Source organism: Hipposideros armiger, unplaced genomic scaffold, assembly GCF_001890085.2.
Source record: "Hipposideros armiger isolate ML-2016 unplaced genomic scaffold, ASM189008v1 scaffold_25, whole genome shotgun sequence".
In the NCBI taxonomy this organism is placed as follows: Eukaryota; Metazoa; Chordata; class Mammalia; order Chiroptera; family Hipposideridae; genus Hipposideros; species Hipposideros armiger.
In genome coordinates this window covers 1,368,794-1,388,915 of record NW_017731375.1, presented here as the reverse complement: position 1 = coordinate 1,388,915, position 20,122 = coordinate 1,368,794, and the positions used below count along the sequence as shown (strand labels likewise).

General features: G+C 39.5%; 1 protein-coding gene across 1 annotated transcript in view; it reads right to left on the bottom strand.

Moving 5' to 3' along the window:
* The window catches only part of LOC109379368 (teneurin-2-like), a 1,023,129-nt gene extending 1,003,042 nt beyond the window's left edge, over nt 1-20,087 (bottom strand). Inside the window, exon 1 of the mRNA XM_019635930.1 lies at nt 19,564-20,087. The gene's annotated coding sequence lies outside the window, so the exon portion shown is untranslated. The remainder of the gene's footprint in view (nt 1-19,563) is intronic.
* Between the last annotated feature and the right edge of the window lie 35 nt (nt 20,088-20,122).

Sequence of the window (20,122 nt, the reverse complement as noted above, 5' to 3'; positions counted from 1 at the left end):
GACACTGGATATTTGATAGAAATTGTTTTGTTTTGTCTTTTTGATCGCCTTAATTTCTATTTTATTTTCACCTTCTTTTTCGCTGGTTTAGGTATCTCGGTTTCCATTTTCTGACCTCCAATTAACTGCTTAACCCAATAGAAACCTGCCCTCCACTGTGATCTGGCTAAAATGTAACAGTGTCTGGGAATGCCAAACCTGATCGGCTACTTCTCAGTCCAAATCTCATTGGCACCTCTGAGATGTCTGACATCAACTGCGATGTCCTGGTTCCTGAAACTCTTGTCTGCCTTAGTCTCACAACGTGACTCTCACAGGGTCCTCCTCTGTGGTCACTTGTCCATCTTTCCCCCTTTTCCCTCTTCCTCAGCCTTTGCTGGAAATGCTGCTGTTTCGCAGCGCTCTGATCTCCAGACCTCTTCTCTCTTCTCTTCTCTTCTCTTCTCTCTTTTCTTACTAAATTCTCTGGGCAACTGTGCTCACACCCACACTACTATGGGGCCGTGCCCACCTCTCTCCCTTAAGCTTCGGGCTCATATATCAAAGGATACAGGACATCCCTATGAACGGATATCTCAAAAGCTGTGGCCAAAACTGGGCTTGTATTCTTGCCCTCCTAAACATGGTCTGCCCTAACTGAAGCCCATCACCAATGAGCACATATTCACTATCAACCTGAAGGCACTGCGGGGTCTCCCTTCTCCCTTCATTCCCACCTCCAGTTAAGTCACGTTGATTCCTCTTCCTAAACCTGTTCCAGACCCCCTGCCTTCTCTTCAGACATTCATCACTTTCGTCATCGTGCTCAGCATCTCTCACCAGGGTTACCATGATGGCCTTTCACATCAGACCCCCTGACCCCACGCCTCAGTTCCCTAATTCAGTCAGCTGACCCTGACACCAGCCCAACTGCCTTCACTGGGTCCCCTCGTAGTTTTAGGTATAGTTTTTGTATTACTCCCCCCACCCCACCACCACCAAAAGATAGTCTTTCTCAGTAAAATGGTGTCACCATTTTCAGCAGGTTCAAACCAGAGCCCTAGAAGTCATCCTTGGTTCTTGTTTTTTTCTAATTTTTTTGCACCCAATACACCAGCTAGAGCTGGCAATGCCACCTCAGACACATAGCCACATCAATGTGCATCTTGCTACTGTGACCACTTTCACCTGACTTCATCATCCCCTGCCTGGAAAATTGTGAATTTCAGAACAAAATTAGAATTGTGCTGATTATATCCCCATAATGTCATTTAACCAGATTCCTCTTTCCCTCTATTTCCTATACATCAATTTTTGGGGTTAGAAGTGTGATAGCTACTCTCTTTAAGTCAGATTCACTGAGGTATAATTTAGATAGAGTAACATTCAAGGGAGGGTGATCATTTAAAAATACATTAATATGATTCATGGTACTCCTCTGCATTAAATCCTCCAATGAACTCTTTTTTTTATTTTTGGCTGAGTCACCCTGCCACCTGTTGGCAGCTCAGTGGTAGCTCTGCTCAGGCTGAGATTTGAACCACTGTTGCTCAGAGCTCATACTCTTGAGCGAGCTCTTAACCAACTGAGCCACTCGGCCAGCCCCTCCAATGAACTCTTATTGCACTGAAAATAAAATCTAAAAACCTTTCACTGTGACCTGCACGATCCTTCCCAGTCTTGTCACTGACCACCGTGTCGATTTCCTCATGGACCACTGTCTCCCTCCTTGGCCTCCTCTGGATGGCCTCTCCATCCCAACACTCCATTTTTATTCCCACCTCAGAGCCGCGGTACTGACTGGTCCCTTGGCCTAAAAGAATGCACACCTCCCCAAGTGCCTGATTCCTTCTCATTACTGAGGTCTCAGCTCAGATACCAGAACTTCAGAGAAGCCTTGTCTGTCCACCCCCCAAAACCCAGGCTGAAATCAGTGCCTGGGACTTAGCATAATCTCAGTATTTACTAAATTAATCAATGACTGATGGATGATTTGAGCCCTTCAATTTCCAGCCCTTCCTCACTAATGCTCCCTCCCCAGGGAATGGATTAAAACATCTGTCCATCTTTCCCAAATTCGTGACGCTCTTTGGTTTCTCTGTACCTGTGCATGTCATACCTGGTCTGCCTCCATTTTCTGCCTCATCCATTTGGACTCACTCTTTACGTTTTAGTTAAACACAAAACCCCATCCATTTATGGCACATCTGCGGTATACTGTGCCGATAAAATATGCTCTTTGTACTTCAGGGAGAGCCCTGCCGAACAATGGTGGTTAATAAGGTTCTGGAATCCCATGGCCTGGACTCAAATCTATGCTTCACCACAGACAATATTCAGGTAAATTCCATAAAAACCTTTTGTCTCAGTTTCCGTCCCTTACAAAGAATGGGGCTCTTTGAAGGATTACATGATATGATACATGTAAAGTGCTTAGAACATTTGGTCAATAAATAACTATTTTTATTCTTATTAACTATAATGTACTTTATTTAATATCTTATGCTGAAACGATTGGTTTTCTGTCTACTTCCTGCTATGGGAAGGTCTTTGATGGCATGGTAAGGCAGAATTTTTCTCTTTCATTTTTCTAATCCTGGGTCTGGGCACAATTCCTGACCCATGTTTCTTAAGTTACTTTAAATAAATCTGGTTTCTCTGGGCCAGAAATATTCTTGGGGGCTGGATACAAAGGTGTGTTGAATAAAAGCTAGTACTGTATGCCCTCGATAATTTTTCTGGTTAAAAAAAACCAAATTCATTGGGAAACACCGCTGTGTGTTTGTAGAGACAAGACAGGAGGGTTACTAATCCAACTGGCCTAAAGGATCAGAAAACAGAAAGAATAAAATTTCCAATTCCAATCTAAAGCCCCATTCTCTGGACACATATCTTTCTTACCTGAGAGGGAAACGTTCAGTCTATTCTGCAGTAAAACCAAGAGCTAACATTAGGAATAGCATCATCCTATTCAGATACAAAACCGTCCTTGGGATTTATAAACTCTATATTCCATAAACTAAAAAATCCCAAAGCAGCTCAAAACGAATAATATACATGAATTCATAAAAAAAAGCACCTGTTTTATTGCATTGCCTTTGAACCACTGCAAACTACACATGAGATAAAGGCCAGCAATTTTTTTTTTTTTCTGTGAGGGGACAAATAGTCACCATTGAGGCTTGTGGGCCACACTTATCAACACCACTGCTGTGCAAAAGAGAGCGCCCAAACCATGTAACTGAATGGGTATGGCTGTGTTTCAATAAAACTTTATTTATAAACATACACACTTTAATTTTACATAACTTTTAGTCCCCTAAAATTCTACGCTTCTTTTGATTTTTTTTTCAACCGTTTGAAAGTATAAAAACAATTCTTGGCTTGTGAGCATATAAAAGCAGGTACTAGGTCAAATTTGGCCCACAGGTAGTACTTTACCAACCCCCACATGTGATTAGCTCTTTTCCTAACTTCTACTGAAACACCATATACCTGGCTTCTCTTTCTCCATGGAAAGTAATAATGATGCATTTTCTCATATCAAAAATATTACTACTTTTGCAACTCCGATACAATAACTACTGTAGCATCTTCTAATTTATCTGAAGGATAAGAAGTAAAAATAATTATTTAAGATATCTTCATATGAGGCACTTGATGAACAACTAATTTAGGACCCCATTAATCCTAATTCTGCCACATACTTACTGTTCAATACCTAAATTGACAGATTTATTCTTATTTGTGACAATCTCCTTATTTATAAGAGAATAGAAATGCAACGACAAAATTCGTATTCATTATATATAGGTATACACACACACACACACACACACATCCATAAAGCCAAGATAACTCATTCAGGCAGACATAGTTAAAAATAAATCACGTGGTTCATCCTTTCCATTTTCCCAAAGGAAACCCATGTTGCTTTCACTTTGCAGATACTCATTATGCACATACGAAGCACAAAGCAGTGTGACTTAGGCAACCTCTCTGACATGTGTACAAGATCATTTACCTTTTTTGTGCATTTGCAAATAACTGTCTGAAACAGTTAAATGAAAAATGTCATCATTATTTTGATCAACCTCAGAAGAACTCCAACCACCTTTACGCAGGGATCAATATGGCCCAGGGTTTTCAAGCCCCCAAGTTCTCCAGAGAGTGCTCCAAATTGACAGGTCCATCTCTTAGTCCTTGATTTGACAGGAGATGCAGTGAAAGGCACGCACACCTCGAGGTGAAGAGGCTCATCTCAGACAGTCCCTTAGTGCCGGGACCAGCGCAGTGGCTCAAGAAGGCAGGCTACATCTCCCACAAGTCAATTGTGAATTGCTCTCTAAATTGGCTCCACAGCTGCGATTTTCAGTTCCTAGAGCACCCTGCAAATAGTGGGTTGTGGGAAAAACATGAAAGCCTGCTTTCCCCCCCCAAACACACGCCTTTTAACGATGTGCCATCCCAGATCAGAAAGGACATGCAGATCTGAAAAGGGACACTTCTGAGCCTCTATCAGAAAAATGGTAGATCAAAAGTTTAGCAGAAGGGCTGCTGTCAGGTGCACACACACATAACTTATCATGGATTTAGAGACCTACAGAGCAGATACGTGAAATACACTGGGCTCAACCGGGATCTGAAGCACCCAGTCCCAAACAAGTGAAAAGCAGGGGACTGTACCAAAACCTTTCCTTTGTTTCTTTCCAAGAGAAATGAGGAACCATTCAAAAAGGAAAACAAGGTTATGACCCACAATATTAACGCCTTTCTGGGAATTAAAAGGAAACTCACAATCTGGCTATAGACATGAGTTGCAAAAACTGAATTTCACTATCTTTCAGGCAGCATATATTGTGCTTTTATCTTAGTGTATGTGCTGACGAGTTACATCTGGAAGTGAATCACAAATATAAATGAAAGCTGCTATTTCAGAGGTAACCTGGGCTTAATATAACACACCTATGTAGGTATGATAATGTAAACACACACACACACACACACACACACACCACATACGTATGGACAGAGAATGAGAGAAAGAAAGAGAACAGTGAAGAAAAGATTATCTTTCCCATACACACCTATTATACATAAACATACACAGATACAGAATGAACAGAGAACAAACCAATCATCTCTGAGAGAAAACCGATTCCTTTTGATCCTTCAAAAGCATGTTTTCTTGGAGCCTGGATTACGAGATAACTCCTCCATTGATGATTTTCCACAGGTATCCTTCTGAAATTGTGTCAGTTATTTAATCTGCAGGTGCAGCAAGATGCCTTTCTCACCTGGCGTAACTTTCAAACCTCGCAACTCTCTTACAACACTTCTGGTTTCGTGGACAGTTCACCAGGTTGACATTTAGTTACATGACTGAATTCTGAATAGGGATTAATAAAATGATTAATTTACTCCCCCCTTCCCTCCTCCTGGTTTCCCCTGTGAGTCATGGTTGGCCATCTACAAGAACAAAATATCTAACTGAGGAAAACTGTCTTCCAAACGCAGCATCTGTCTGCCTGGCAAGCGCCGCTGACAGTTGGGTCCGGGCTCTGGAAATAGTCAAGAATCGCTTTCGGGCTGAGCTATTAGAGGGCTCTCCTCCTCCTAGGTGCTGCTTCCTACTGATTTCACTCAGTTTGAAAGACAGATTTGTATATATTTATCCTTGGAGAATCTGCTATTGTGCAAATATCTCAAATTGAGACCCCCATGGGAGGGTGCGCATGACACAGGAAGCCCCTGCATTTCTTTTCTTGTGAGCTCTCCATGAAATAGCTTGGTGGTTCCCAAGGGTCTGCTTCTGGGTATTATATAAGCAGATTCTCCTCCAGAAAGAGAAAGAGTTGCTTCGAGACACAGAAATAAAAATGCCCACAGTTCTCTCAGGGAATTTCAAAATAGCACGCTGCTTAAATACCAAGGAAAGCACCTGGTTTCTCTCCAAGCCTAAAGATAGCCTATGATAGTTCAAGAAAATGTTAAGCGGAGGGTGGGGGAAGGGAGAGGGGTGCTGGGGAGGTCATGCACTGGAGGAGAATAATCTGGCAGTGCACAGCTGGGTAAATGCTGTCATTTTTGAAATTCTATAAAAAGTCCTGATTTGAAGACGTTTTAGGTTTTGTTTTTGGAAAAGTGGGTAAGGTGGAGGCAGCACATCTGTCTTGTGCTAATTTAGGACCTAAAATACTTCTGTCAGGCTCTCCCTTTTCCTTCTTCACATTTTCTTCCCAAATCTACTTTATCCACTTTTTTTTTTTTTCAAACAATTACTCAACCCTTAGGCCCCCTGGAGGCTTCTGATTCTTAAAAGAATTAGAAAAGATCTCCGGTTATTATTAGATTCCATTTTAGATTGAGAAGAAAGCAGACAGTGGGCAAGATAGGCATGTCTTTATGTTGCCTGAGTTACTTTTGAAATTTGCTTCATTCAAAGGCCAGAATAGCAAGGAGCATCTTCAAACTATAAAATAAGAAGTCAACTGGACCAATTACTTGTAACCCTGTCATTGAAAGTAAAAATAATTTCAACTCCCCCAAAGACCTAAAGGCATTTAAGAGAATCCAAGCAGCTCCATACATTCAATGTGTTCTAAGAATAAGGATGGAGAAAAAAGATTAAGCTTTCAAATATTTCACTTATGTAAGTCTGACAACAACAAAAAAATACACAGTGGAAAGGATTAATCTCAAACAAAACTCGGAAAAGAGGCTTTTACAGAAAAATATTCCTCTGGCTAGATCGCTTTTGTTTACAGTAAGACGTAGAATTTGGACCCATTATATATTCCTTCTCATGGTCCCCATTGCGAATTGAGGTTGTTATAGTAACATTGTAATTATCTTTTATCTATAGCATGATTTATTTATACTATGAAATCCCTTTTTACATTTTTAGAGTCTTAATAAGTGAATGTTCTCAGCAGTGAGAAAACATAACACTGAAATATGAAATAAATATTTATTTCTCCATTCTTTTTCCAGAAATCTGTGAATGTGACTCCAAGAAAAACACAACTACACATTTTGTTTTAAACATTTAAACATTTTTTTCAATATCAGAGGTCATACTTAGAACAGAACCCAGTATGAATATGAATAAGTGGTAGGCCAGGCCTCACGCGGGTATCTTTTCAAGTAAAACACAAGACTTACTAATAGTCCCATTTGTTTTCCATTAAAAATCTACTCATTGTATTCACAGCAATCGGCAGGCCAGTATGCGAGTTTGCTTGGACAAAGCCTTCGCTTTGTGTGTATCAGATGCAAAATTTACTTAAATTCCAGATAATTGCAAGTGCATCTGCTCGGCTTTGTCACGGGTCTATATGAACATTTTCACAGTGTATACAAAGAGCAATTATCCAACAACCAAAGAAAAAGAAACAGTCATTTCTCCAAATTACTGCCAGCTCCTTTATCAAGGCCTAAGTTTCTTCTGAAAGAAGTCTACCCCCAAACACGTTTTTAAATCAAATGTATTCACCCACACCACAGACATTAACTATACAGAAGAAGAAAGGGAGTTTTTCAACCGGTGAACGACAAGGTCCGAAACAAGGATAAGTGCAATTTCAAATAAAATCACCTCATAAAACAGTAAAGCTCCCCCCTGGATTCAACAACAACACCCAATTTAAATCAATTTGATGCACTGGTGTATATTCTTATTCTGTATTTATGATGAAATATTTCAGCAGTACTCACCCTATTTTATCATCAGCTGTTAGTCCTCCAATTTGAGATAGAAGAAGACAGAATCAAGGAACATGAAGGAAAGTCAAAATAGGGGATATTAAAAAAAAATTGGACCATAAAAGTCTTAATTAAAAAGTTTTGCTGTATTCATTAAATAGTTGATTCTAAGCAGGCCTAAGGCTTTCCAGCTGGACTGTTTGGTCACTATTTTTCTTTCTCTCTTTCACTTCCTTAGTTTTCTCTTTTGCTCTCTTTCCTTTTTGTAACTTCACAAAACAATCCCATTTCAACTGTCACACTCAAGACGGCCAGCCTTCCTTCAGAGCCCAATCCAATTTTCAGACTTTTACACCAACTATGCATCAATGGTGGGCCTCTTCAAGGGCCTAATAGGGTAAATCTGTTTTTTGTTTGTTTGTTTGTTTGTTTGTTTTAACAAATTCTCAAAGATATCCACAGTGATCACAGTGGAGTCATTAGAACACAGAGAAAACTATTTACTACAAAGGCTAAAGCGTTTTTTGTGATCTTTGACCTGTTTGAAATCAGTCAATTCAGTGGCCATTTATTTCCTGTTTCACCTTCATTTAACTATCTTCATTATCATTTTAAAAAGGCATTATATTACCAGCCAAAGCTATTAGTCAGTACAAAAAAAAAAAAAAAAGGAAGAAGATCTTCCTATTCCCCAAACTGGAGAAACATCATTATCATTAATATTTTATGGAACTGCATTAAATGAGACAATATTCAATATTTAACTATCTAATCCTACAGTAATTTATATTAGAAAATATCAACCATGTGATACTTCTGCCAGTCAGATTATTTTATTGGATGAACCTCTGTCATTATTAATAACACTGCAGTATTTCATATTTTTCCAGAACAGAATGTAACATCCAAGGATTGAAAGTGACTTTGTTTCTAATTAATTCTCAAAATCCTTGGGAGACAGTGATAGAAGGGTAAATATATTAATTAGGAATTGAAAAATAAAAGACTGCGCCGTCAGATGCAATGGAGTTAGCACAGACATAGATTACTTTCATGGGTCCTATACTTCACTAGGCTTACTAATAATTTAGGGAGGAAGACCTATTTGAACCTCTCAGAGAGTGTCAACTAGGCAAAAAGAAATGTAGCTTGCTTTCTTTCAAGCACTACAATTACTACTTTTATTACAGATTACTAAGTAGAAAGTTGGTGAGATCTGTTTCTGGAATTTCTATTAATTTGCTGATAGGCAATTACTTAGTCATCCGTACGATTTTCTTAGGTGCTTTAAACAAATCCCCTTTACCTTTATTCAGACCCCTTATCAACTTTACATATTTATACAGAGGCAAACTTCAGCCCATTCTAGGTGAATTTTACTTCGACATCAACATAATTTTAATGGATCACATTTAAAAATGGCTCTTGGTGATAACAAAAAGAATTTTCTATGTGACAAACATACTGAAGATTGGTGTGTCATAAAATCAAAAGCATCATTCTTAACACCTTTATCATCAGGGATGTCTTAACAATTTATTTTAAGCAAGAAGAAGTTCTCACTGCTATTAGCCTGTGGAGTTCATACACTGAGGCACTTGCGATCTATCCCCTAAGATCCTACAGCTTGCAATTAGAATAACAGTAAATATTTGCTGGGGAGTTTTTTGCTTTTCTGTTTGATTGACTGCCCCCTTCCTCCTTATTCTGAGGGAATTCCATTTATAGCCTGCTGAAAGTCAAAATATTTTTGTCTCATTATGGAATAGGAAAGGGACATACTACGGATTTCCCAGATTTCTGAATTACAGGGGTATGGACACTTGACCAAGACATGGCCAGTGGAATGAGTCAACAGCCCAGAACTTTGAATCCAGAGGCAGGGACCCCCCCCAAGAGGAAAGAACAAGGGTTTCTTCCAGACCTGGTACAAACAGCCACATATCACAGCAGCAGTGCTGGGGTTGATACTGAAGACGAGAGCACAGCCCAATATCAGGGATGTGAAGGGCCCCAGCTGGGCACCCAGAATTCAGTGGGAGAGGCAGACGTGCCCGGTTCTGTATCTTTTCCAGGGATTTTTTGATTCCCAATGTCCTTTTAATACATTCCTTTTCAGGTTACATTAACCGTAATTACTCTCATTAGCTTATAAGTAAGAACACAACCCTCAAATCAAAAATAATAATTCAAACTGTACTTTTATTCTGTGTCGGCTAATTTTATAAACTGTCGGAACATAAATTAAGAGAACCTGCAATATTGTGAGTTGTACAGAACATTCTCTGTATGGCAAAGGCCAAGAAACTCCCCACCCAGAAGGACCCCGGGCAACAAATGACAAGTGATCTTGTACAGCCTCAGAGGTTCACGTACCCAACAGGGAGAGCCCAGAGTCAAAGCTGAAATGAGGAATGCATCAGAGAAGGCCCTTCCTGTTTTCCTCAGCCACTGCTTCTCTGATTCAGATCAACAAGGAACAGAAGTTGAAAAAAAAGTTTGATGGTTTAGCTATGATGTGCTGGAAATGGCATAGGCACGTCTTGTAAATCACAGTCAAAATAAGCATTAATCAGGAACCTGACCAATGATATTAAAAACCAAAGCTGACTGCCGGAAGTCCGGGAAGCTATTACATGGGGCTGTGAAAAGGGCCAGTGTCTGTGTGCCCTCCTCCGATACCCTTCGCTGCCAGAATTATTCACCTGGCACTTGTCAAGAATGTTGCCCTTCCCACAAATGACTGATAAAAGATGAATTTAAGAGCGTGAATAAGTTTTGAAAAGTAAGTCCCTGAACCTACATATTCACCAAATGCTTTCAAGTTCAACAGGGGAAATGTCCCTTTAAAGAACATTTTTCATCCATGGCATAGTGGGAGTACTTGACAATTTTCTTTCCTTCCCAATTCCTGTCATTTTTCAAAATCCCTTCATTAAAAAGAAGGTGAATCATAAATTGACTCATTGGTCATGAAAAATGTAAATTGACAGCTTTGGGGCATAGCGTCATTTATGCATTCACTGATTGAATTTACACAGGTAACAGGCAGATCCTAAAAATGACCGGCATCAGAATTTGTCCTTACTCCAACACCAAGGTGTCAATGATGATATGAGTCCTCCTGGCAGGGGTCCAGTTTAATACTTGCCCTCTGGCTTTGCTTAAACATGTCTGTTATTAGGAATCCAAATTTAAAAAAGAAAGGAAGAATCCGAATTTAAAAAAGAAAGGAAGGAAGGGAGGGAGGGAGGAAGGGAGGGAGGGAGGGAGGAAAGATGGAAGGAAGGAAAGAAGGAAGGAAGGAAGTTATAACCCTGACGTAGCCTGAAGCTATGCTTTTTTTATTGTAATACACTTGGAGTTCCACAGCAAAGCTATTGAAACAAAACAAAAACAGNGGCAGGGGTCCAGTTTAATACTTGCCCTCTGGCTTTGCTTAAACATGTCTGTTATTAGGAATCCAAATTTAAAAAAGAAAGGAAGAATCCGAATTGAAAGATGGAAGGAAGGAAAGAAGGAAGGAAGGAAGGAAGGAAGGAAGGAAGGAAGGAAGGAAGGAAGGAAAGAAGGAAGGAAAGAAGTTATAACCCTGACGTAGCCTGAAGCTATGCTTTTTTTATTGTAATACACTTGGAGTTCCACAGCAAAGCTATTGAAACAAAACAAAAACAGCAACAAACAAAAGAAAAACAAAGAAAAAAACTGCTACAAAACTCTGTAACTAAAATATTATTTTATACACAAACACACTCATATAGTAGTACCTTTGCCTATAGGATACAGGCTTCTAGACCAGAGACCAATCACACACACACACACACACACACACACACACACACACACACACACTGTGTACAACCCACGGAGGCTTAATAAACACTTATGAATTGACTGACAAGAGAAAAACCAAGAAATGACAACCTTCAGGGTAGCCGTAACACAATTTTAACTTGAAAATTGCCCAGGAATAGACTTCACAATCTATGGGAACATACACAAATCATATAAAAATAACGGGTGCCCCTCGTACCTAGAGCGGCCTTAGGGAATAGCTTAGTGAAAAATCAGTGTTGTAGGAAGTGGAGTTCAGGTTCTCTATCTATTTACTGTTTGGCTACCAAGGGAATCCAGCTGAAGGCAACTTTTATTCTGCAATGCAAATATGATTCTATTAAGTTATTACAGAATCACTTTGAAAATACAGATTAGAATGAAGGCAAAATTTAGCTCATCTCTAATATTTTCTTGCTGAGGCAACAGGTATAAAACCACCTCTCCCTTTTGATTCGTAAGATTCGTGTTGTCATTTTAATTTCTTTGCAGCCAAACATAACAAAAGCAGACTCTACAATGCTTAAATAGTTTCTTCCATAGTAGCATCCCCAAATAAATGGTAATGAGCAAGGAATCATAATTTACCCATTGTCTTCTCTAAATGATGCATTAATGGTGTGCTGCATTTCTTAAAACATAATTTCATTGTTTCCTTTCAGACAATCGTCAAATGTCTCAAGTTCAAAAGTGCTTTGCTTTCCTCCCTAAAGCTCATATACCTGGTCTACCTTGGGGGTGTGAATAGGACAGATTTACATAAATTTAGTGATCCCCAGAAGTGAGGAATTCCATAAATAAGACTATGATTCTGTTCACAGTTTAGCCTTTCCACATGCACTTGAAATGGTGGTTACTTTACTTATGGATTTTGAAGAGCAACTTCCATGGTGATACATTTCCAAAAAGGTATGATGACAGCAAGTGGAGAAAAAATACAAGGCATAGGCCATGCTCTGGATCAAACCCATTAAACTGAAAATGGAGGTAAAACAGAAAGACAGAGAGAGAGAGAGAGAGAGAGAGAGAGAGAGGAGCCACTTGACTGAGGCAAGGTTTGTTTTTTGTTTTTTTTCTTTCTTTCTTTCTTTTTTTTTATTTATTTATTTTTTAACAAAACCACATGAGACCAAAAACAAGTCTGACTATGGTTTTACCTTCAAAGGACAAACACAAAATCTATTTAATTCACTGCTTTAGCAGTGCTATTAGCATTTACTCATTACAGTTACATGTAATGATCAATAACTTTGCAAACAGCACCTTGAGGATCACCTTATCCTTCATACCCACCCAGCCCCAGCCCCCCACCAGGCCTCCCCTGCTTCTTCCCACAGTCCAATGCCACCAAAGAGTGGGCTTGGCCAAAGAGTGGGCTAGGTCATCTGTTTTGCAGGATAATTTGAGTTAAGTTTTCCAACACACACCTTCGAATATCGAATCATTGTTTCAAAGTATACAGAGCTCCTTACATTTCTTTCTAACATCACATCAAGTAGTTAGGAAAACATCTGATAACCATAACTCCCAATCCTTTCCAAATTTTCCAAGGTTAAGGCAAACACATTTTGGGGGTGGTGCTTGCTTTTCAGGTTTTAGGTTCCCACATTGATAGCAATGAGAAAGGACTTTTTTTGGTTTGGGGTTTTTTCCCTTGTTTTCTTGGCAGTCTCCTCTGGACTGTGAGAAGTGATGATTGATCATTTTTCCACTCTCTTCCACGGCCCTCTCTGTGGCCACATGTAAATTCGCCAATGGATAATTAAGCAACAGACACATCCAATAAATATAATAAATAAATTTGATTTTTCCCCTTAGTAATTGGTTTCATCTGACTGAGTCTGATTATGTGTGGGGATACATAAACAAGATTAAAGAGGAGAAAAATTAGATGCCGGGTCACACAAATTGCAGAGTCCTAACCACTGTGAAATCTTTTTGTAATAATGATATTGTTATTCTTAGGGTTCAAATGGAGAGAAGCAGTTTGTGTCTTCTCAAGAAGTTTTGATGAAGCTGAAAATAAAACTAGTGGAGTGATTATTACCATCAGGGAATGGTAGCCAGCTACAGAGTACACTTCCCCAGGTCGGCATCTTCTCCCCACAAGCCCACACGTCCTGTTCCCTCGAGCCTCCATTACATTTCCATAGGTCACACCAAACTCTGACTGAGATCAACAATTCCAGTGTCACATCACCCCACACTACACGAATAGAAATAAATTGGGCACATTAGAAGGAAGACAGAGAATGGGCAAATATATGTATACGATTACTGCCTGAGCAAATCCAAAAGTAAAACAAAATTCAATCACCACTGTAATATACTCTCAAATGGAGCAAAGAAGAAAGCTTTATCTTAGATTTAAACAAACAAACACCCACCCCTATTCCTATTTACTTTCTTGGACATCCGTTTGGTGTCAAATGACTCTTCCCACAGGATTTAATTCTTAGCAGAACACAGTACCTGGCCTGTCTTAGGAATCCAAAACTGCTCATTGAAGGAATAAAAAAAAAAAAGAAGAAAGAAATATACTTTCTTGCAGCTCTAATTTGACTATGTTCCTTCTAAGTAATATCTACTGAAATGTGTATATATAACCATATACTCATAGATTTGAAATGGCTTAGAAACGTTATCACAGTTCAAATCATAAAAGTCTGTTGCAATGAGTTCTCTGATAATAACTAGGATTTTAGCTATGTAGATATTTACTGTTTGAATTAGACACGTGCATGGCATAGCTATCTTTTCTAATAGTTCAATTTCATTCTTAGAAATAACCTAAGAACCCAACATGATTATTTTTAACATTCAAAATGAAATTTTGAAGTGGTGCTTTTCCTTAATGTGTTACCAATATAGCAAGCATCTTATATAATTTTGTGAAAGGGTTATTTTACATTATGGGATTTTTTTTTAACCTTTACCTAAATCATTTATATTTAATGATGTATTTCTTTTTTCCATATATACCCTTATTCCTCTAATTAAAGTAGGATAAATGTCAAAACATTGAGTATCAGTTAAATTCTAAGCAATAATAAAAATGACATTTAAACATAAGCCTTTTCCAAAAGAATCCTCCATAAAATCAGTTACATTATTGTTAGTATCAATTTTATCTTCAACATATGAATTCTATTCTCCAGCTTTAGTTCTTGCCTAATAGGTAAACTGAAGATTGGGGAGCCTAGCAAACAAAGGAAATGACTTATTCTTTTAAACCACATTTATAAATAAGTTCCTTATTCTACAGGGTCCACAAGTCCCTTTTCTATAATAACAATAAGTACTATACCAAGGTTATCTTAACAGAAATAAATCATACAAAATTTGCAATACTTTTTAACAGGCTTAAGCCTAAGCAGCTACTTAGTAGTCATCGAAACAATTAAACAGACTGTCTTTTAGAAAGCTGAGTTTCCAACTTGTATAGATCTGCCTCACATCCCAGAAATCACACGCCAGTTGCCACGAAAGAGCAACTAAGATAAGACATCCAGCATTGTATTGCTACCACCATGACCTGTGGCAGAACTCTGTAGAGGCCAGAAGACACTGGGGAGTCTCAGGTGACCTAAACACACATGAAGGAGAGCAAAGCCTCCCCTGAATGAACTGCACTCAAGGCCTGAGAAGTCTAAACTTTTAAAGAAACCATCCCTCTTCTTCCAAACCACGTGCTTATATTTTCCCAGCACAGGTATGGGATCTTTGGCACCCATCACAGATATTCTGGTGGGGGGTACCGCACAATAGTGACGGGGTGAGGAATGCAGTCAATCAGTCCATCGGAGTCAAAGGTCAGTTCATATTGTCCATGGGAGAAAAGTCTTTACTAAGGAAAGCGGAGTTTATTTTACCTTTTCTATAGTATTGGGTTATCGGAAAAGTCATGACGCACCTTTGCAACAAAAACCAGAAAACACACATCATGACTTTTCCGACAACACAGTATTTAGTCTTGATTTCTATTCACTAAACTCATGAAAAGAGTTAAAACACCTGCTCTTCTTTTACCCACACTACTTCCGAAAACCACATCACTGTGCCTTTTTCCTGATAATTCTTTTTGTCAGAAAGGCTCATGATTCTATACTTAGGAGAGGTGGACCAATTAGACTCTTTCTACAATAATAAAGGGACTTTATTTGCAAACAATTTTCAAGGAGCTTCATATTTTTGCCCTTAAGAATTCATAAAAATGCTGCAAGATTTCAAATTGAAGATCACACTGTAGTCTGCAATCTATTAAGCAGACTGGAGCAGTGAGTAACATGAATTTTAGGGAAAAGATCTTATACTTCCTCAACTTCACAAATTTTTTTGGAAATATGAACTGGATAGACTTACCACTACTGAAATAATTATGTGAAGTAGTGGTTTATCTTTCTTAGGTAGAAAATACAAACCAAAATAATAATTTTAAAAAATGATAAGTTACTGATACTACAAAGTCCCAAACAATGTGAGTGTTCCATTTACAAATCAAACTAGAAACCAGGCGTACAAAGAAATACTTTGACAAAGCTATTATTTGTGCTCATCATACAAGACTCTTATAAAATTACTATTGGTTTCACAAAATTATAAATGGGGTAGTGTCTAATTAGAAACTATAACACATTTTATGAAACATTGCTATGTCCTTTTCCTTAAGAACATAACAAAAGACGTCCACCCCACCCCCACCCCCCAAACAAACTGTTCTTGCAATTTTCCCTGCCGGTTGCAAATCTGTTGCATGTGCAATGCGTACAGAGTGGAAGGTTTCTCACTCTGAGTGTACCAGGGCTACTGTGAACCAATAATTCAAAAAATAAAACTGTTGCTTCACACAAAGTAATGAGAAACAAAAACATAAGCTTTTCACAGAGCCCCGTTTAAGGTAGTAGCTTGATAATGAGTTTTGCCTCTTCAAATCTGACTTTCAGTTTAAGCTTGAGTTCTTACGTGGGGAGGAATAAAAAGGTCCTTGGCAATGACCTTGACCATATTCTACCACAAATCACTTCTCAAAATTAGTCCGCACAGAATATAAAACAATGGAAAAGCTTGCCAATACAGGCTTTCCTTCAAACACACAAGTACTTCAAAGTTCCTTTCAATTACACAATGAAAAAAAAAAAGCAATTAGTTTTAAGAAACATCCAGTAGCTCTTGCATAATAAACACCTCATAAATGCAGAGAAACCTCCACTCTTATAAAAATAAAAATAGGAACCCTAATAATATGGGCAAATGTGACTATCACTTTCCATGAATCAACAGTCTCTTTCTATATGAACTCCCCCCGCCAAAAAAAAATTAAGTTACCTCTCCCCACCCTGTCAGATCCCATTCTTTTGGAAATGCTGCAATTCAACACAAATGCCAACTGAAAGTAAACTGCCTAATTTATCAACAAGCTTAGCAGGAGGATTATAATATTTTGATACATTAACCTGAGATAAACACCAGGCACAGAAAGTTAAAATGAGCTTCATTGAGATTTCGTGGAAAACTTAATAATAATATAATAATAAGAAGAAAACCACCAACAAGCCACAAACACGGTAACACACAGAAGCCTATAAGAGTATTTACAAATCCAGCTGACTGACCAGTAATCTCACCAGGCATTACACCCAAAATGTAGATGTTTCATATTTTAACACAAATTCTCAGAGCTTTTCAGAAGTTGCCAGGAAACTAGAGGTAGAAAGAGGAGTGGGGGAGTAAAAACCAACCTCAGCAGGAAAGAGTATGTTCTTTAAATCAATGGACCCTTGGTCTTCACATCTAGTGAAGATGCTGAAACTGAAGATAATTGTGGCATTTCATAAACAAATGCATGCTCTGAATGTATTACATACCAATTAGAAATCTTGCCCCATGGGCCACACAAAATGAGTCCTTAGCCTGGTCAGTTATCTGTTTGGGGATATTCCAGAGAAATAATGCAGCTGCTCAGCATGGGGTATATTGCTTTCTGGTTTGGGTCCTAGAACAAGAAAACCATGATGCTTTAGAAGACTTGGGTTCTAAGGATGGCCACTTACCATATAAATTCATTTTTCTTCAGTATCCAACAAATGTTTCACTCAAAGACAACTGTGATACTACTGAATGGAAGTTGGGTTCCTGCCCCCCACCCCACATGCCCGAACTTGACCAAAATGGCAAATGCAAGGGTCCATGGAAATATTTTCAAACAGCACTATTGCCATCTCAAACGACCCATGAGCAAGCTGAGCTTTCATTCTAAATAAAACACCTTATTACTATCAACAGCCTACAAAAGAAGAAATAGCTTTGAATCTCAGGAATCTGGTCCTTAATTTTAAGAAAAGGTTTTGTCAACACAGGCGACCCAGAATAGGGGCGTGCACATGGCACCTTGGAGTAGGTTTCCTTCTATGTAAAACAGGGTCTGACTAGTTGAGTTAATTGACAGTGTGTTTTGTATGTATTTCTCTAGTCCTGAACAGGCTGTGCTGTTTTATGCTGTTCTTCCAAAACCAGCTAAGTTTACATTAAAACAAAGTTGAACAGTATTATTGCAAACACACTCCTTGCACACAGGTAACATGCTGCTCTATGATGGGGCAACCACACAGCAGGAGTAGGCTTCCTTCAATGACAACATTTTCCCTCTGTGCCATGTGTGTGCCTCAGAGCATCCCTGAACTGGGCATCCTCATCTGAGTCAAGTTCAGAGCTCCTTCAAATGATAATACACATATTGAACCTGCCACCTGCTCTGCCCCAGTCTTCCCTCCCTACACTTCAGCTGCCATTATTTCAGCTCCTTTTCCCATGGCTTAGCAGAAATTTTACAATCATAAACCGATTTCTTTTTAAACTGCTGATTTGCCTTTACTTACTGACCCTTCAGGCTTTCTACTGAACTGGAACAGAGAACTAGCGGGGGAAGCGTGGGGGAGACGAAAACAAATGAAACATGGTAACTGCTAAGAACCCCCCAAAGAACTTATATGATATGAAGACATTAAAGGACTGTTGTATATTAATTTTTAAATAATATTTAAAACAGATCCTGGAAGCAAGAGTTACAAAGTCAGTTCTATTTTTAAGGAAAGAGTTAGTGTTCAATTTGCATGCATTATGCTGGCTATTTTAAATAATTTTATTTTATGTGTAGAGCAGAAACTGCCCTCCCCCTCCCCAACTGACAAGGTGCCACTTCAAGTAAGGTCTACGAGAGGGCTGGGCTGGGGTTGGAAATTGCTGTTCATGTCTGACAATTTTGAGTAAAACAATACCAGCAACCCCCCTCCTTCTCCACAGCCCTAAATTTATTTATTAAGTAAATTTAGCAATAGCTCAATCACTGGAGAACAGGATAGAATGGGATGCACTAAACCAGTTATATGTTTATTATCTTTGCAAGCAACATGAGTAGTGGTGTCTATTATTGCCCTCTGCAAATCTGCAGCAATGTGATGCAAAACAGCATTTTAAAGAAATTCTCTTTTGGAATGCAAATGATTTGTCCTCCAATTTTGAATATGCTAGCCAGCATGGATCACACAGTAGTTCTGGAAACACTGACATCTGTCATGCTGTCAAAACTGAATCAAAATGCATTGTAATCCCAGGGAATGATAACCTTAAATATCAATGCACCGTTAAAACGCACCCTAAAAAAAAAATCCCTATAATTGCGATGTACATTAGAGAGAAACCGGCAGTCCTTCTGCGGGGAAAAATAACAGTCTGCTCTACCAATCTTCCCCTCCCCCCCACCGCCCCAAACTCATGCAACTAATGACGACCTCCCGAAGTGCCGAATTTAAATGTTCCAGCGTTCATCTGGGGAGGAAGGGGGGGATGGGGGGAAACACATAGAAAACCACGAAACAAGTTGCAAACTGCACAAACGCAAGGAGAGAGAGAAAGGGAACTGCAGCGGATTCAGGAGCGAGTGCAGAGTGGGGAGCAACAGAAAGGAAACGGGGAGAAAGAAAAGGGAGGGAAAAAAAAACAAAAAAAAAAGCCTTAAGCATTAAAGAGTAAGAAGTGAAAAACATTTACCAGCGGCTCGGTCAGTAGCTTCGCTCCCTGACACCATCTACATAGAGAGATAACTTAGCCTAGAGTCTTCGGTCCCAGCTCGCTTTGGAGCAAAATTCCTTCACTTCGAGGGGGCAACACACACCCTCAAGAAAGAGAAGAGAGGGAAAGAAGGGGAATAATAATCCCAAAGGCTAAGACAGGCTTTCCCCTTCCTCCCTCTTACCCGCCCCCCGAACTCCCCAAACGGTGCTCGCTTCTGCACAGTTCTGCCGGCTGTGCCTCTGCGCTGCCGCTGAGCTGCCGGTGCTGCCGCGGCGGCTGCTGGTGCTGGTGCGGCTGCGGCGGCGGCTGCTGCTGCTGCTACTTCGGAAACGGTTAGGAGGAGGAGGAGGATGCCGAAGCAAGACCTGAGCCTGAGAGCCACCCAGGACCAATGTGCAACCTGCTCTGGAATCAAACCCATAACACATGCACGCACACCCAGTGGCTCCTGCACGCGAGCCCTCGCGCGCGCACAGGCGCCCGCCCGCGCGCTACACAGACACACGCGCGCACACACATGCACACATGCATGAGC